Genomic DNA, 19,668 nt, shown 5'->3' on the forward strand with positions numbered 1-19,668 from the left:
TACAGTTAGGCCTGGTCTACACTCTAAAGTTGGCTCAACGTAAGTCGCCTTGTATCAACCTACTTGTGCGCTAAAATTTGTCTCTGGCTAGCAGAAGCACCCCATGATGGTGACAAAGTAAAACCACCTTCCCTAATGACATAGAGCTATGGTTGACCTACTGAGGTCAACTCTGTGCGAATGTAGACAGTGCATGACCTGCGTTGAGCCTGTAGCAGCAGTCCCACAATGCCCCCGTTCCCTGCGACAGTGACCACTCTGGTCACAATTTTAAACTCCACTGCCCAGGGGTCACGGAGACTGGAAGCCATTTCCCCAAGTCCCCTGCATATTTTTGAAATCCTTTTTCCTGATTTTCCACCTTGTTGAATGCACCTAGGAGCTCTCCTTTGTTATGTGCAACTGACCATGTACAGCAAGCTTCAGAGCTTCAGTAAAACGGTCTGATATTTATAAATGCTCAATTACTAACAGCACCCAAAGCTTCAGGCCCAGAGAACAGTCCAGCAGAGAACACTAGTGAGGTGACTGTTAAAAGTGCTCTTTCAAAGCCTTCATCAACTGCATAGCTCCACATCGGGCTCTTGCAATGACCCTTGTGTCTGGCTGCTCAAAGCCCCTCTACCTCCACCCGAGCAGCAGCTTTCCCCCTTTGCATGACCGATATTAAACAGGACGCAACAACAACTATAACCATTGGGATGTTTTTCTCACCAGGATCCAATAGTGTGAGTAAACGTTGACAGCATTCCTTTAGTCTTCCAAAAACACATTCAATGGTCATTCTGCATGTGCTAAGCTGGTAGCTGACTCTTCCCTTGATGCTGTCGAGGTAGCCAGTGTACAACTTCATGAGGAAGTGGTAGGCTAGGTCCCCCAGAATCACTGTTGGTATTTCAATACCAATGGTAATCTGCCAGTCAGGAAAGAATGTCCTGCTTTCAACTTTCTGAACAGTCCTTTGTTCTTAAACATAGGAGTTTCATCCATCTTCCCTGATCAGTCCACATTGATATCAGTGAATCTCCCCCAATCCACCAACCCTTGCATAACCATGGAAAAGTAGCCCTTTCGGTTGATGTGCTCTGTGGCAAAGGGGGCTGATGCCAAAGTAGGTATATGCATGCTGTCAGTCACCCTACCACAGTTTGGGAACCCCATTGCTACAATCCATCCACTATGTCCTTCACACTGCCTGTCCTGTGTAGCAGGAGATGATTAATGGCCAGACATATTTGCATGACACTGGCCCCCACTGTGGCTTTTCAAACTGTAAAATGATTTCCCACTGACCAATAGCAGTCCAGTGTTGCAAGTTTCCAGAGTGTGATCACCACTCCTCTGTCAATGCTGCTCTTATTCTGGTGCCCTTGCACTGGAGGGCTGGTGCAAGCTCTGAACACAGATCCAGGAATATGGCCTTCCACATTGGAAAGTTCGGCAGCCACCACCTGTCATCCCAAACCTGCATTATGTTGTGATCCCACCAGTCAGTGCTCATTTCTCAAACCCACAAATGGTGCACCACCATCTGCAAGTGCTCCATGAATGCCAACACCAGCCTTGTATTGTTTTCGCTATGTCCCTTAGCAAGCTGTCCTAGAAGAAACTGGCATACCCCTGTTGTTGCAGTACTTCCTGCAAGTCTGTAAATACAAGAGCATTGTGCATCCTGTATTTGCAACATTCATGATGATAGTGCAGATCTCTGTTGGCTCCTTGCTTCTGGCAAAGATGGCAGGGGAGGGATAGCTCAGTGGTTTGAATATTGGCCTGCTAATTGGCCCAGGGTTGTGAGTTCAATCCTTGAGGAGGCCACTTAAGGGTCTGGGGCAAAATCAGTACTTGGTCCTGCTAGTGAAGGCAGGGGTCTGGACTCAATGATCTTTCAGGGTCCCTTCTAATTCTATGAGATAGGTATAGCTCCCTATACCAAAAAGTGCCATGTGGATTTTTTTTTAAAGGCACAGTAATTATGATATATGGGTGTCATTATGGGATGGAGAAAGTTGCATTCTGGGAACTTGACCCCTTACTCCCTGGACATTCCTAGGCAAGTCATTTCTATCCCCAAAGGTATTTGTACCATGCAGCAGTGCATGGCACACTGGGATAACTACCTGTGGTGCATCAACTTTGTATTTACCCAAGCATTCCTGGTGAGTACTTGCAGTGCTGAAGAAAGCACTTATAAAAATTTTGGCAGCCATCTGCTGACATAACTGACCACCAAAGATTGTAGGGTAAACATGGCCTTAGTAAGGAAAACCTACTTGGTGGTAAACAAGTGGCTTATCATTTACGGATATATCCTTGCTTTGAATATGACAGGCCTCAGGTTCATATTGTGGTAAAATCTTTTTTGTAATGGGCAGTGGGGGATGGCTTCTACCTCAGAGGCTACAAGAAAGCTGTGTTAAATCAGTAGCAACCAGTCATATGTGCATCCAAATGCACAGGTCTGAGGATGTTTGGGGAAACAACAGAGAAATTAGTAGTGGAGAATACAAAGAGACCTCATCCCTCACTGTCAAAACCAGCATAGCAATCCGTTGGTCTCTCTCAACATCAATGGTATTCAAGAAGGGACTAATCCCCTAACAAAAGAAAAAATCTGGAGCTGGATCTCCACGGAAATCTTGATGCATTTTCTTCCCAAACTAACACAATCCTCAATATGACCAGACAAAATGAGTGTCTATCAGAGCTTACAATTCCTGTGCAAGACTGCCTTTTTTTTCTACCTGCTGCACCCAAAGTCTTAAATGGCTATTAGAAGACAGCAAGGCTTAGGTTGCAAGTAATGAATCTAAAGCCATTCATGGACAAGATCACACTCAGTACCTGTTCATAGAAACATTCCCTGGCTGAGTCCTGGAGCCTCCAGCAACACTACTGGCCCACCTCTGAATCCCACAGTTGACAGGCATTATCCATTTGTGATGAATTAGGAAAGAAGGTGAAAAAAACAATTATCACTCCCCTCATTCTGAGAAAGATTGAACCAGTTTTTCTGAAATGTTAACAACAACAACAAAAATCACTCTGAGGCAGATGCCGGGCATATGACATTTCTGCCCAACCAGCTGAAATGTGGTAAAGTAACTGAAAACAGTCTTATAATGGAAAAGTGGTAAGTCACTTCACTATAGTTGTTGCTCCAGCTCTACTGATAAAGAAACAAAAAGAGCACAGATCCATTCTTTTTCCTCCTTGAAGGTCACCTGCAGTGCCCACTCTTTTTAGTGTTTCCAAGACAGAAAGAAAAAAACGTTTGAAACCCAGACATTGCAGCACCCTGCTAATATGTAAATTGGAAAATGAAACTATCCAATTGGCTTGATTGCATTTATTCATTTCAGACACTTACAAATAGCACAAATAGTGAAAAGGAAATTAGACAAAAAAAGTTATAATACTCTGCTGCTTTAGTTAACACAACTACATTGTAACCTGAGAAGAGCTAGGAGAGAGAGAAACACACATACATACACACACACAGCTTTGGGACCGGATAGGTTTTGCCTCTTGGGTTTTAGCTTAGCAGCTCCGTGGGTGAGATGTGTGGAAGTCATCCATGTGATCACTAGCCTTCTTGTGCAATCTCTTTCCTTGATCCCTATGGCTGGAATGGAACCTTACTGGAACCAATCATAGGGCAGCCTTCTGTTGTGCCAGCTTTATAAATGGTGGCAGCTACCACTCCCCAGCTTCACACGCAGAGGAGAGGAGATTGTATCACTGCTGGAGCAGCTCCTCCCCTCTCTGCTGCTCCTGCTCTCTGCATGCATGTATGATTGGGTGAGAGAGAGAGAGAGACACTGCCTATTGCTACACTCTTTTCCCACACTCAGATCATAACATAGATAGAGTCCAGGGGGAAATGTAGTTTTAATTAAGGGATAAAATCAGGGTCTGTGTGCTTAGGGTGGGTGGGTTTAAAGTGCTGTGTGAGTTCAAAGTTCACAGTTCAGTTACCCACCCCTCCCCAAAAAAAGTGCAGTAGTTTTTTAAATGCAAGATGGCGACGAGGCAGTAAGAGGAGGAGGTACTGACACAGGCTGAGTGGGAGAGAGGCAGAGAGCAGCACTTCAAGGTAGGGATTTTAGCATTCGTTGCTTTCTCAGCTGGGGGGTGCAGGGGCTGATTGGAGTATGTGAAAGAAAGACTGAGTGAAATCTCTCTAGTGGAAGCTGGGAGGTATTTCTCTCTCACATACACATTCACACATATCTCCAGCCATTGCTTCTGTAACTGAAATTTGTGAGGGATTCCCCCCTTCAGTTCTCAATCACTTATAATATGGGAGAAGGGTGTTGGGATCAACAAATTCCTCATACCCTGGATTAGTGTGGGGAAATGTTACAAGAAAGAGACGTCTCCCCAAGGTTTAGCCAGAAGCAAGGAGAAAACTCCCCTATGGTTTATTCCTAACTGCCAAAGACAGGAAAGAGGGGGTGTCTTCATGGAGATATTTGGATACTTTTAAGATTTTTGCAGTGGGAGGGGTTGAGTGTGTTTTTCTCCCCACCCTTCGCCTCCCTATTGTTTGTCTGCAGCTGATGAGACCTATGTTGTGCATTCTCCCTATGGTGATTTAGAGGAGGCCCTAAATACTGTTGGGGGCAGCTTTTTGGGAGAGTTGAAGGCTCTGTATTGGGGGGGCGGGCGGAAGCAGTACCTAAAAACTAATTACAGTTTTGAAATGTACAAACCTGATGATCTCTCCCAGTCAAATGAGATTTTTTTAATCTCCTGGGAATTCGCTGTAAAATTCTTCATCGTGAAGTAATGTTAGGTTTTGTTTTGTTTTAAACTGCTGTAAAATTGCTGAAGAACCAGGGAGATTTTCTTCTTTCCCCACTTCTCCCTCCCACGTCCAAATATGAGAGTTTGGCAGCTGTGCAGAGAGGATCTTGTGTATGTTTTTTGTTTTTCACAAATGGTGGAGGAAAATTGGACAAGTCAGATGAAAAGCAGCATAATGAACTTTACATTTTCATAAATTTGAGGGTCCCAGTATGTGTTTGTTTTAATATGCCAGTATTTACCCGTGTGGGTCTTTTATTTAACTAATTGTGGTTATGGGCTCAGATCAGACAGTTCTAGTTCTAGCTTTCTTTAATCTTAAAATGTAAAACGAGTTTGAGTTTGAAAAGATGGAACATATAGTGTTTTCATGCAAAGCTTGTGATATGTCATTTTTACTTTTGTTTTCTGGGATATATAGATTTTCAACTCTTCCCCAGATCAGGATGCACAGTAATAGAGATCCAAAACAGCGTCAATAAACCACATACTTTGAAAAGGTGCTGGGCCTCTGAAAGGGGTTGGAACACCTGCAGTAGTGAACACTAACTGGTAGGTACCTATGCTTTACCTCTGAGCACTTTAATCTTTCTGGGAGGACAATTAGTCATACCAATGATACAGCAGTTTACCTTTCTCTGTTTGTCATTTAAAACATAAGAAACTGGGATGTAAATGGATTTGCAACCAGAAATAAATAGCCCTTATTTTAAAAATAATAGCACCAGGACTCAGGGAGCATGTTGGAGTTATTCAGAAACACGAATTTCATGACAAAAGCTATGAAGTGCAATCTAAATCTTCTTTTAAAGGCACCGTGATGAAGAGGAGTTAAAACCACAGTCAGTTTAGACCAAAAATTTGTTTTGTTTACAAGAATTTTACAAAATCTAATATGGCAAAAAAATAATTTTTTAAAGTAGATTCATAGATGATCTAAGCCAGAAGGGACCACTGTGATACTCCTGTACAACACAGACCACAGTACTTCTCTGAATTAATTTCTTTTTGAATGAGAGCATATCTTTTAAAAAAAAAAAATCCCAAGTTTTGATATAAAAATTGCAAATGATGGAGAATCCACCATAACTCTTGGTAAATCATTCCAATGGTTAATTACCATCACTGTTTAAAAATGTGTCTGTCTTCTAGTCTGAATTTGTCTAGTTTCAACTTCTAGCCATTGGACTTTGTTATACCTTTTGTCTATAGAGTGAAGGGTCCTTCTATTAGATACTTGTAGACTGTGACCTAACTTAAATCACCTCTTAATCTTTTCTTTGATAAACTGAACATCTTGAGCTCCTTGAGTCTTTCACTAGAAGTCATGTTTTACAATCATTTAAAAATGTTCATGGATCTTCTGAATCCTCTCCAATTTATTAACATCCTTCTTTAATTGTAGATACCCAAAGTGGATATGATAATCCAATAGTGATCACCCCAGTGCCAAATACAGAAGTAAAATAACCTCCCTCGCCCTACTTGATATTCCTGTTTATACATCACATTAGCCTTTTTTGTGTGAACTCATTCAGCTAATTATGCGTCATGATCCACCCTCAACCTCTTTTTTTCAAAGTCATTGTTTCTCAGGATAGAATCCTCCATCCTGTAAATATGACCTACTTTCTTTGTTTTTGTATGACTTCACATTTTGTTGTACTGAAACACACATTGTTTGCTAGTATCCAGTTTATCAAGCAATCCAGATTGCTCTGTATGAGGCCTGTACTCTTCATTATTTATAATTCCCCCAATCTTTGTGTCATCTGTAAACTTAATCAGTAAGTATCTTATGGTTTCTTCCAGGTCATTGATAAAAATGTTAAATACTCTAGGGCCAAGAACTGATCCCTGTGGGATTCCTCTAGAAATGCACCCACTTGATGATGATGATGATGAGATTCCCCATTTTACAATTACATTTTGAGACCTGTGAGTTAGCCAGTTTTTAGTTTATTTAATAAGTGCCATGGTTAAGAGTAGTGATGAAGTACCACATTACTGTTTCTCTCAAAATAACTAAATTCAAATTTTGTTTAAGATCTTCCGTTAAAGTACTTGGGTCTTAACTTAGTTTCATGTTCATATTATAAAATTGCATCATGCAGGATCCAGTCTTGTAACCTGCTGATCACTCTCCATATGTATTGATTTCAGTGGGAGCTGAACAAGCTGCCGATCAAATTCACAGTTCGTAATCACTGTTCAGGAGAGTCATGGGACATGGATGACTGGAAGTAATGTCTGTCAATATGGATGGACAGAACTGAGTGAGACAGCATGCATAGCATTGTCTTCTTTGGTCCAGCCAGCATTGCTCTGCAAGTGTCATGAGCACTATATTAACACAGTTCGTGGAATAGTAGAAACAGGCTTTTGAACACACATTCAGACACCTTCCAAAATAATAGAAATAAAAATACTTGGCAGTTGCATAGCACTCTAAATCATCAAAGCATGTTACAAACCTTACCTAGATGTTATTAAAGGTCAATAATGGTAGTTTTTGACTAAAACCTGAAAATTAAGAACACTTTTATTTCCTGTAAATTTAAAAATTAACCTGAACTTGAATCCTTATGTTCTTATTTTTGCTATTTGTGTATACCCTCATCATTATTTTATTGTTAAAGCTTCCAAAAGTGCGCAGATTCACAGAACTAATAGAGACAGTCTGTACCCCAAAGAGCTTTTTAACTAAGGCTCTGTTCCCAGGGGCCCATGCATGGGCATAAGGGATCACCTTGCAGGAATGGGGCCTAATAATGTTCCATATAATGAATCAGGTTTGTGGGGAGAGAATAGGGGTAGGGAAGGGCCTATGGTATATTAATAAGATTGTACTGTGTTTAGACTTGCTACAGCAGTATACATCTTCAAAGACCTGTACAAATTACCAGTTAATCCTTAAAATACCTACAAGGTATGAAACTATTTCCTGTTCAAATAGGAGGAAAGTCAAGCAAGGGGGAGGCCTGATGATGCATGGTGCTGAGTTGAGGGTGCTTTTCACCTCCCAAGGTGGATCAGCACACTGGTTAAATGTCTGGGCAGAGATCGGAGTGAGGTCTGGCCTATACTACAGGGTTAGGCTGACGAAAGTTGCCTTGTGTCAACCTCGCTGTGGAAGTGTCTTCACTTAAATTTGGCTCCTGCCAATGTAAGTGCCTCTCTACACCGATGTAGTAACACTACCTGCCTGAATGGCATCAAGTCATAGTTGATGTAATTAAGTTGATGCAATGTCAATGTAGTAGACACTGTTGCTTATGTGGACTATTACTAGCTTTCAGGAGCCACCCCACACTGACAATACAATCGATACAAGTGCTTCTGGTAAGGACTGACACACTGAGCCAAGTGTGCAGACACACAAGTGATGTAATAACTTAAGTTGGCATACAGACACCACAGTCAGGTCAATATAATTTTGTAGTGTAGACCTGGCCTTAATTAGGTGAAGCCAGAATCAAAACTCTGGAGTTCCTGACTCCCAACAGTGGTCTCAGCCCACTGATTACATTAGCATCCACTAATAACTTGTTAAATACTATGGGTGAGATTTTCAAAAGCACTCAGCATTGGCCTAGCTCTGCATTAAACCCACCAGTAACTATTAGTAGTAGGATTGGATATTTATTTATGCCCTGATCCTGCAAATTGCTCAGTGGAACTCTGCATGGACACACAGGTTCACGCACACAGAAGTCTGGGTATTCCACGTGGGTGCAGCATCCGGATCTTCATGCATAGAACAGTTTGCAGGTTTGGTGCCTATAACCTATATCTGCTTGGAATAGATCTGTAAAAACAAGTGGAAGTTAAAAATAAATATCCAGACCTTTATACGTCATAAACCATATATATATAGGCCTAAGGGGACTTACAAAGGCTAAAATATGCACTTGTTTGTTTGATGTATTAAAGAGGTCTGGATATTTATTTTTAACTTCCACTTGTTTTTACGTAGGATAACTTGCATATCTTGTTTTTGCTGGAGGAGTCTATGGGTGACTAGAGAACTAGTGAAAATAAAGCATCACAAGAAATCAAAACCTGAGCAATTTAATGGGGGAAGAAATTTGCAGTTCAAAACTTTAGGGATTTATATTTTTTAGTTAACAAGCATTAAATTTAACCCAGAATCTTGATAAACTGCTCCCCAGTTTTCTGGTTCTCAAAGTCCTCTAGCAAAAACAAGGAAGATAAGACCTGATTAAAAAAATTAACCCATACCCTTTTTCAGACTTTTTTCACACATCAGAAGGATGCAAAAAGGAATCTTCTCCTCCCCCCCCCCCCGCCCTTTGTCAGTCACCTGTAAAGCTTTTCAGATATTTTAATATCTATGGATTTGATCCAGCTGAAATTATCTGTGACCTGGTGCAGAGGGGAAGCGTAGGTGCTTTCTGGTTTTTACTCATGGGTTAGTGAATGGACTGTACTGATTTTGGGGACCATCTGTCTTGTCACCTATAAGCACTTAAGTCCCAATACTGCAATGAGCTTCATGCAGACGGACCATTGCATCGGTGTTGATCTTATTGGCAGATCGGGGCTGAAGACCACTCTAGCCTGGAGTAACTTCTCTGTGCTGTTTTGCATGGAGATGTTCAGTAATTTCCCACATAAAACAAGAAAATATTGTTTCCTCAAACATGTTATTTAGAAATACCCCCTTCAACTGTATTAAAATGAAAATGTAGGATTCATAGTTTCCACTGATGGATCTGACACTTCTCACTGGAATCCAATAGAGCCAGGTTTTTGCAAAATTGGATTTAATTTCACAAGTGGAAGTCTTGGGAATTACAAAGTCATTTTACTACTAATTTTTATTACCCCTGTGAACGGGTGGGGGAGAACAGAGTTGATCTTAAAAGTTTACCTTTGTCCTGCATTGTTTGTATTGATGTATTAAACAAATGAAGTATTATCTGTAGTTAATGAATTGAACTGATAGTTTTGTCACTGTGTCCTTCAAGATTTTAGAACTAGTAGATCTCCTCCTCTCACCTCTCTTTTTTTTTTTTTTTTTTTTTTTTTTTAATAGATTGTAAGAGGAAAATGAACTTTTCTGCTTTTTCGATTCCCAATTGGTTTCTCAACTTTGAATCACCTAGTCATTGAACTGAACTACTTGAATAAACTGAAATGAAGAAAATGTTCGTTCTGTGCCTGCAGAAGAGGCTACTCCTGTCAAAAGCTGGTTTAGCACTTCGAACACCAGTCACAAGTGCTTAGCCAGTGACTTCCACCAGTGCAGTGGTTTGACTTCAAAATTTCACCAGCAAACAGGTACTGCTTGCATATTTTTTACTTCGTTTAAATTATTTTAATAGATTATAACCATTTATGTTAAGTCCTAAACTTTACTTTAATCTCATTTAATTTTAAATAGGTTTACTTTGAAGGAAAAAAAATAATTTGAAAGTTAAAAATAAATTTACTTATTTAATTTTTATTTTTATCCATCCTGATTTAAACACACTGTCCCTCTACTCTAAGATTATTATTTACCTGTTCAATATAGGAATGATGCTTCATCTATTCTAAAATAATCCTCAATTATGTTACTGACAATAGTAGTTTTAATGTTAACATATGGAGCAACACTGTAATATATAATTTAATGGAATGTTTTTAGTGTGTATTCTGTTTGGAAGGCAAGTATAACATCAACATTAACAAGGTAATTTTTATTAAAACTGATTTGATTATTTTAATGTCAGATAATAGAAGATACAATTTTAGGTTTAGACACTCTTCTTCTTGGCCACCCCTCAGTATTATGTCATTTGGGTCTTTGAAATAAGAGTGGACTCTGATTTCCTTGGGCAGCTTGCATTTTCTGAGTTCTTTTCTGTTGCTTTTTAAATGTGAACTGCAATGGTTTTAAAGTAAATACAGAATCTGTTTATAACATTCTAGGGGCCTGCTCCTGTTTAAGTCAATGGTAAATTCCCTTTAACTCCAGTGGGAGCAGGATTGGGCCTTAAAAGCATGAGCAGGCTGCACAAATGTTTTAAAATATATTGGCAATTTAAATCTAATCTTTAAAAGGGATGCTATTAGGTATCTAAAATTTTTTATTTAAAAAGAACACAGATCTAATTTTAATTAAAATGTTTGCATAAAATTAACAACAACAAAGATTTTTTTTCACATCACCTTTCCTGTGCAAATTTTGCAGCATTATGCTAGTGCATGAGAACCAGAGTCATTAGTCTATTTTGTGTATTCAGTGTAACAAAAAAAAAGTAAATGAAAGTAAGTAAAGTAAGCAAAAAGTAAGCCACATAGATGATTAAAATAAAACTATTTTTTTTTTCAGTTTTACTATTCTGCTGTGTTGCTAAAAACTTGGGTAATAGTTTTTCAAAAATTATAACTTCCTTATTTTAGAAAAATTATAGCATCGGGTTAAAAGGGATTTCCTCTTTTACTTTCCTGCTAGGAGCTAAGAGCAGGGTTCTCTTGTTCTCCTACAAGAGTTGGTCACAGGAACAACAGCTACTCTGCTTTAGAAAAAGGATGCAGCCCCCTGTATTGCCTGAATGTTAATGATGTCACCAACTCTTTTCTGAAAAACATGGAATCCTGAACTCAGGTCTTGGCAAGTACTCTGTTGCCTTGTTAAAATGGATCTATGTTGTATTGAATATAGCTAAACTTAAAAATATATTAACTGTCAATGTTTAAATTCAGATACTTTTTTCCAGATAAGAAATTTTTTTTCTTCAGAGGTGTTGTTTACATGGGAGCCATATCGGTTTAATTTAAACTGATTTAGTTAAACTGGTGTCCTATATGGATACTCTCATTTCAGTTTAAGGCCTTGTCTACACTTTAGAAGTTTTTCCATTTTATCTGTGACAGTATAGTTGCAGCTGCAAAAACCATATGAGATGCAGTTGTATGAGTATAAAAGTGCTTATATCGATATAATTCTAATTTATGACTTGAAATAAGCTATTTTGGAATAAAGCATCTTATACCAATATAACTGTATCTACACTAAGGCTTTTATGGGTATAACTACATTAGCAAAAATCACATACCCCTTGACAACAATGTTATGTTGGGAAAACTTTAAATATTTAGTTTAAACCTGTTCCCAATTGACTTAAGCAAAACTGAAATAAGCATGTCCACACAGGGCTTTGCACTGATTTAACTAAATTGGTTTAACTAAATCAGGCAACTTTTTCATGTAGACAAGACCACAGTGGAATGCTGTGGCCCTGTCTACATTACAACCATCTACACTACTATCGAAAAACAAATTTGTTACTAACATGATTGGCTCTAAACATGGTGTATAGCCATACTCAATGCAAATAATACTCAATGCCAGGTTCTGTCACATATTGAGTAGCCCATTATTCTTCAAGAAGTCCAATTGAAATCAATGGGAGTACTCATGGTGTAAGGTGGCAGAATCTGGCCCTCAGGTGCTATGGCAACTAATTGTGTTTTGCTTAAGGCAGAGTTTAGATTGGCATGTGGTTGTCTTGTAGTAACTTTTTTTTTCTGAGTGGAGGGGGACCCCCTGCCTATGCAGCCAGTTTTGGTAAATCCTTCTTTCTTCCATCTTCTGCCCACCCACTTCCTGGATCCCAATAAGATCTCTCTGAGATAGGGCATCCCAGAATGCACTGCCACTTGTGCTGTTGATGCTGCTCTGTTGCATTTTCCCCTGACATTCTATCCAAGGGGTCAGCAACCTGCAGCATGCATGCCAAAGGCGGCACGCAAGCTGATTTTTAGTGGCACTCTGCTGCCAGCCGGGGTCCCGGCCGCCAGCCCCGTTCAGTCCTCTGCCTGCCTGAATGAACGGGGCCCCAGGCTGGTAGCGGGCTGAGCGGGGCTGGCGGGGCCTCGCTCAGCCTGCTGACGGCCTGGATGGACGGAACCCCGGGCCAGCAGCGGGCTGAACGGGGCTGGTGGCCGGGACCCCGGCTGTCAGAGGCCAGCGGACAGAACCCCAGACTGGCAGCAGGCTCAGCGGTTCAGTCTGCTGCTGGTCTGGGGTTCTGTCCGCTGGCCCTGCTCAGCCCGCTGCCAGTCTGGGATTCCGTCCGCCGGCCTCTGTAAATGTAAAATGTATTACTGGCACACAAAACCTTAAATTACAGTAAATAAATGAAGACTTGGCACACCACTTCTCAAATGTTGCCAACCCCTGTTCTATCCTATACTCAGACACTGTGATACCTGCCCAGATTTTCCTAGAGCGCATATGTAGATACTCTGTTAGAGAACTAACATGGAGAGACAAACTTAATTGACATGAGGATGTGTTCTGAAAAAAGCTGCTGTGTGGATCATGTTTTCTTTATGAGGTCAGAGGAGTGTATCCCAGACTGGATCTGAAAACACCATTGTACTTGTAGTGTGGACAGACTCTATCTGTCTCTTCCCCATAGATAGGGTACAGTCCTGCTCTAGCATGGAGGTGAACTAGATGATTTGTTAGCTCTTCTCCATCTCTAATTTCTATGATTCTGTTTGTAACTTTAAGGCTACATGTGTAGTCTGTTATCGATTCAGTATAGAAAATATTTTTGTGCTGACTTCTTAAAAATCAAAGATCAAATCACAATCTCTATTTTCTGCATCATAGAAAGTGGGGAGACTAGTCTTGAGGTGAAGTAGGTAGGGGGATCAGAGCGGTCTACCCTGCTCTGACCTCTAGGATCTTGTGCAAGTCATTTGACCTCTCAGTCCATCAAAACAGGGCCAATCATGTTAACCGATTGTGTTTGTAGCCTGGCCAGTATGCGTTCAAAAATGTTAGCCTGCATTTTAGCAAGCATTAAGAGGACTTTTCAATCATATTGAGCTAATTCCACATTAGCTAACACAATTGAAAAACTTCCTTTTTGCCTGTCAAGAGAGGGCCTAAGTGCCTACATTTTCCAATCTGTGAAAAGGGGCTGATGAATTCTCTCATAGAGGTACTGAGACTTAGTAATTCAGCATCTATAATGTGTTTTGTGATTGTTGAAAAGTTTAAGTGGAGAGTATCGGATGTCTGACATTTATACACTTGTAGCTGTAGTGAAGCATGTAGTGGTGCCTATTAAGGTTGCCTATTGCTTTCCATTATAAACTGTTGTTACATTACACTGAATATGCTTCCAGACTGCTCTAAAGACTTCATTATTATTCCCAAGTGATGTCATGCAGCTATAGCTGTATTTGTGGTGCAGGCAAAATGGGTCCTCTTCCTTCATCTGTCTTGATTCTTATATTGGCAACTATCACTGTGGTATCTGAAACGATGCTGCTTATGTACCTGCAAATGCCATTTTTTGTAGAAGGAGGAGCACCAGCTTGGGAGCCAGGAGTCCATGAGTTCTTGTCACACCTATTCCACTGACCAGTGTTAAGGGTTGAAAAGTCTACAAAACTATTATTATTGAGCTAGGTTTCACACTACTGCTCTAGGAGAAGGCAAATATCAGTACATAGACCAACACAGGTTGCAGAAGGTCACTGCTGTCCTTGTCCATTTCCAATATAGCAGGCACCTCTCATTCAGTTAGCCACACTGGCTCTCAGAAAAAATGGGAGATCTGTGCTTAGCTATGCTGTTTGTAAAATGAAGCTACTTCTGTATGCCCACTTCTCAAAGTGCATTGAGATCAACAGATGAATAAATACAGTGTAAATGCACAAAGTATTGTTTAAAAAAAAAAAACCCTCAGTAGTCCTAACTATGAATCCCTTGTTCTAACCACTACAGTGCAATCCCTTACCAAAGCCAGGAATGGACCCCAACAATCCTGATGTCCACATTCTACTGCTGTCTAGAATATAGTTGCATATGAAGGACTTTCTTCTATTCATTTTTCTTTTAAAAAAAATACAGACTGGATGATGTAATTATCCCTTCTGGCCTTAAACTCTGTGGGAAGGAAAACAAAACAAAACAAAGAAAAGCTGCTCTTATGGAGCCTGACCATTAAAAATTAATAGGAGTCTCACAATCTCATCACAGTTCAGGTGGTGGCTTGGCAATCATCCCTTACTGCTTGTGCTAAAAACAAGAACGGCCATACTGGGTCAAACCAAAGGCCCATCTAGCCCAGTATCCTGTCTTCTGACAGTGGCCAATGCCAAGTGCCCCAGAGGGAATTAACAGAACAGGTAAATCAAGTGATCCATCCCCTGTCGCCCATTCCCAGCTTCTGGCAAACAGAGGTGTGGGATACCATCCCTGCTCATCCTGGCTAATAGCCATTGATGGACCTATCCTCCATGAATTTATCTAGTTCTTTTTTGAACCCTGTTATAGTCTTGGCCTTCACAACGTCCTCTGGCAAGGAATTCCACAGGTTGACTCTGCATTGTGTAAAAAAGTACTTCCTTTTGTTTGTTTTAAACCTGCTGCCTATTAATTTCATTTGATGGTCCCTAGTTCTTGTGTTATGAGAAGGAGTAAATAACACTTCCTTATTTAATTTTTCCACACCAGTCATGATTTTATTAGACCTCTATCATATCCCCCCTCAGTCATCTCTTTTCCAAGATGAAAAGTCCCAGTCTTATTAATCTCTCTTCATATGGCAGCCATTCCATACCCCTAATCCTTTTTGTTGCCCTTTTCTGATCCTTTTCCAACTCCAATATGTCTTTTTTGAGATGGGGCAACCACATCTGCACGCAGTATTCAAGATGTGGGCATACCATGGATTTATATAGAGGCAATATGATATTTTCTCTTTTATTATCTATCCCTTTCTTAATGATTCCAAACATTCTGTTCACTTTTTTGACTGCCGCTGCACATTGAGTGGATGTTTTCAGAGAACTATCCAGAATGACTCCAAGATCTATTTCTTGACTGGTAACAGCTAATTTAGACACTTTATTCATTTTATATGTATAGTTGGGATTATGTTTTCCAGTGTTCATTACTTTGCATTTATCAACATTGACTTTCATCTGCCATTTTGTTGCCCAGTCACCCAGTTTTGTGAGATCCTTTTATAGCTCTTCGCAGTCTGCCTGGGACATCACTATCTTGAGTAGTTTTGTATCCTCTGCAAATTTGCCACCTCACTGTTTACCCCTTTTTCCAGATCATTTATGACTATGTTGAATAGGACTGGGCCCAGTACAGACCCCTGGGGGACACCACTATTTACCTCTCTCCATTCTGAAAACTGACCATTTATTCCTACCCTTTGTTTCCTATCTTTTAACCAGTTACCAATCCATGAAAGAACCTTCCGTCTTATCCCATGTCTGGTTACTTTGCTTAAGAGCCTTTGGTGAGGGACCTTGACAAAAGCTTTCTGAAAATCTAAATACACTGGATCCCCCTCGTCCACGTGCTTGTTGACCACCTCAAAGAATTCTTGTAGATTGGTGAGGCATGATTTCCCTTTATAAAAAACTATGTTGACTCTTCCCCCAACAAATTATGTTCATCTATGTGTCTGACAATTTTGTTCTTTACTATAGTTTCAACCAGTTTGCCCGGTACTGAAGTCAGGCTTACTGGCTGTAATTGTCGGGGTCACCTCTGGAGCCCTTTTTAAAAATTGGCATCACATTACCTATCGTCCAGTCATTTGGTACAGAAGCTGATTTAAATGATAAATGACAGACAACAGTTAGTAGTCCTGCAATTTCACATTTGAATTTCTTCAGAACTCTTGGGTGAATACCATCTGGTGCTGGTGACTTATTACTGTTTAGTTTATCAATTTGTTCCAAAATCTCCTCTGACACCTCCATCTGGGACAGTTCCTCAGATTTGTCACCTAAAAAGAATGGCTCAGGTTTGAGAATCTCCCTCACATCCTCCACCATGAAGACCAATGCAAAGAATTCATTTAGTTTCTCTGCCATGGCCTTATCGTCCTTGAGTGCTCCTTTGGCATCTCGATTGTCCAGTGGCCCCACTGGTTGTTTAGCAGGCTTTCTGCTTTTGATCTACTTAAAAAAATTTTTGCTATTACTTTGAGTCTTTGGCTAGCTGTTCTTCAAATTCTTTTTTGGCCTTCTAATTATATTTTTACACTTCATTTGCCGGAGTTTATGCTCCTTTCTATTTTCCTCACTAGGATTTAACTTCCACTTTTTAAAGGATGCCTTTTTGCCTCTCACTGCTTCTTTTACTTTGTTGTTTAGCCATGGTGGCTCTTTTTTGGTTCTCTTACTATGTTTTTTAATTTGGGGTATATATTTAAGTTGAGCCTCTATTATGGTGTCTTTAAAAAGTTTTATGCAGCTTGCAGGGATTTTACTTTTGGTGCTGTACCTTTTAATTTCTGTTTAACTAACCTCATTTTTATGTAGTTCCCCTTTCTGAAATTAAATGCTACATTGTTGGGCTGCTGTGGTGTTTCCCCCGCCACAGGGATGTTAAATTTGATTATATAATGGTCAGTATTACCAAGCAGTAATATTCACCTCTTGGACCAGATCCTGTGCTCCACTTAGGACTAAATCAAGAATTGCCTCTCTTGTGGGTTCCAGGACTAGCTGCTCTAAGAAGCAGTCATTTAAGGTGTCAAGAAAGTTTATCTCTGCATCCCTTCCTGAGGTGATACGTACCCAGTCAATATAGGGATAGTTGAAATCCCCCATTATTATTGAGTTCTTTTATTTTAATAGCCTCTCTAATCTCCCTGAGCATTTCACAGTCACTATCACCATCCTCGTCAGGTGGTCTGTAATATATCCTTACTGCTATATTCTTCTTATTCAAACATGAAATTACTATCCATTGAGATTCTGTGGCACAGTTTGGTTCATTTAAGATTTTTACTTCATTTGATTCTATGCTTTCCTTCACATATAGTGCCACTCCCCCACTAGCACGACCTGTCCTTCCGATATATTTTGTACTCTGGTATTACTGTGTCCCATTGATTATCCTCATTCCACCAAGTTTCTGCGATGTCTATTATATCAATAGTCTCATTTAATACGAGGCACTCTAGTTCGCCCATCTTATTATTTAGACTTCTAGCATTGGTATATAAGCACTTTAAAAACTTGTCACTTTTTAGCTGTCTGCCATTACGTGATGTAATTGAATGGGATTTTTTTTCTTTTGACTGTTTTTCATCAGATCCTACCTGTATTTTATCATCTTCCAACTTCTCCTCCTTATTAGGACATAGGGAATCTCCATTTATAGATCCTCCCCTAAAGGATGTCGCTGTCCGAATTACGTGCTCCTCTGCACCTGTTGGCTTTCCCCCAGCCCTTAGTTTAAAAACTGCTCTACGACATTTTTAATTTTAAGCGCCAGCAAACTGGTTCCATTTTGGTTTAGATGGAGCCCATCCTTCCTGTATAGGCTCTCCCTTACCCAAAAGTTTCCCCAGTACCTAATAAATCTAAACCCCTCTTCCCTACACCATCATCTCACCCACATTGAGACCCTGCAGTTCTGCCTGTCTAACTGGCCCTGCATGTGGAACTGGAAACATTTCAGAGAATACTACCATGGAGCTCCTGGACTTCAATCTCTTACCTAGCAGCCTAAATTTGGCCTTCAGAACCTCTCTCCTATCCTTCCCTATGTCATTGGTACCTCATGTGCCACGACCACTGGCTCCTTCCCAGCACTACACATAAGGCTATCTAGATGTCTGGAGAGATCTGCAACCTTCACACCAGCCAGAAAAGTCCCCTGTGGTTCTCCCAGTCAATGCATACCTAGCTATGTATGTTTCTAATGGTGTGAGTAAAGGCTCTGCAGCTCTGTGAATCCTGCAGCCATGCTTAAAGAGCACAAACTTCTGTTCGTTACAAAATACAGCCGTTTGTGAATCTGGGGTGTTATTGTTAGTGTAAAGAAATGAAAAAAGATGCATGACAATGATCAACAAACTGAACAGAGCACTTAAAACAAAACAAACAAAGTCCATATATACCTGTGTGACTCTTACATACAACACTGCTTAGCTTTTTTTACTTAAAATGTTTTTCTTTGCCTTTTTTTTGGGGGGGGGGAGGGGGAATGCGCTTTTGGGGGGTTTTTTGTTTATTTTTTAAATATGGGAGTGTTGTGATTTCTTGTCACATGTTCAAATTTGAGATTCAAGATGTCATTGACAAGTCTCCTAAAAATAAACTCCTTGTCTGAAATGACCCCACACTGCTGATTGTCTAATACTGCAGCTTATGAAACGAAAGGTTATTTTCACTTCTTAATTGGTGCAACTTCTCTTACATTTAATGAAGATTTAAATTTAGGTAAAGTGTCTATTAATGGAGAGGGGGAAAATGAAAATTGCAATAAACTCAGAAATATGTGCAGAGTGCCCCACTAACTGGCATTCAGCACAGAAAAAACATTCTAACTTTTAAGAATTTATACTGTAAGTGTGAAAGGCCCCTAGAGGCCTCCTAATTCAGCAAGAAACTTGAGCACATGGCTAATTCAAGCATGAGTAGTCCCACTGAAGTCAATTCATGTGCTTAAGCAGCTTGTTGAATCAGGGCCAGAGCTCAGTTAGGAGGGGAATTTTGTGAAAATTTCTGGTCTTTAATTCAGTTTTCAGTTTTACTTTGCACTTCATCTTTAAGCAATAGTGCCTTCAGAACCAGGCAGTCAGTGAACACCTGGAGGAATTGACTATATAAGACAAAACTAAAGACAATTAATTCAGCCAATCAATAATTGATAAAAGATGACCAGCCTGGGTGATCGTCGATGCTATTAAACCATGGAAAATACAGAAAGCGTAAGGCATCCTACTACTCCGGACTGACAAGGTGAAATGTTATAGGCAGCTTGACAGCTGGTCAATTAAAACAAAAAGTGAAAAGTCGTTTCAGGTGCTTCAGCTTCTCCTGAGTCACATGCTAATGTTTCTATTT

The 19,668-nt window shown here is 40.1% G+C and overlaps 1 protein-coding gene across 4 annotated transcripts in view; it reads left to right on the forward strand.

Moving 5' to 3' along the window:
• The first annotated feature begins 3,755 nt into the window (after positions 1-3,755).
• ZHX1 (zinc fingers and homeoboxes 1) overlaps positions 3,756-19,668 on the forward strand; it is a 30,878-nt gene continuing 14,965 nt past the window's right edge. For 2 of the 4 annotated variants that reach the window (XR_008443933.1, XM_054019417.1), the window contains exons 1-3: positions 3,855-4,096; positions 5,231-5,361; positions 9,869-10,113. The gene's annotated coding sequence lies outside the window, so the exon portion shown is untranslated. Of the gene's footprint in view, positions 3,802-3,854; positions 4,097-4,901; positions 4,921-5,230; positions 5,362-9,868; positions 10,114-19,668 lie in introns of those variants that run through there. The other 2 variants (XR_008443934.1, XR_008443935.1) reach the window with 2 other exon arrangements.

This window comes from Malaclemys terrapin, chromosome 2 (genome assembly GCF_027887155.1).
Source record: "Malaclemys terrapin pileata isolate rMalTer1 chromosome 2, rMalTer1.hap1, whole genome shotgun sequence".
In the NCBI taxonomy this organism is placed as follows: domain Eukaryota; kingdom Metazoa; phylum Chordata; order Testudines; family Emydidae; genus Malaclemys; species Malaclemys terrapin.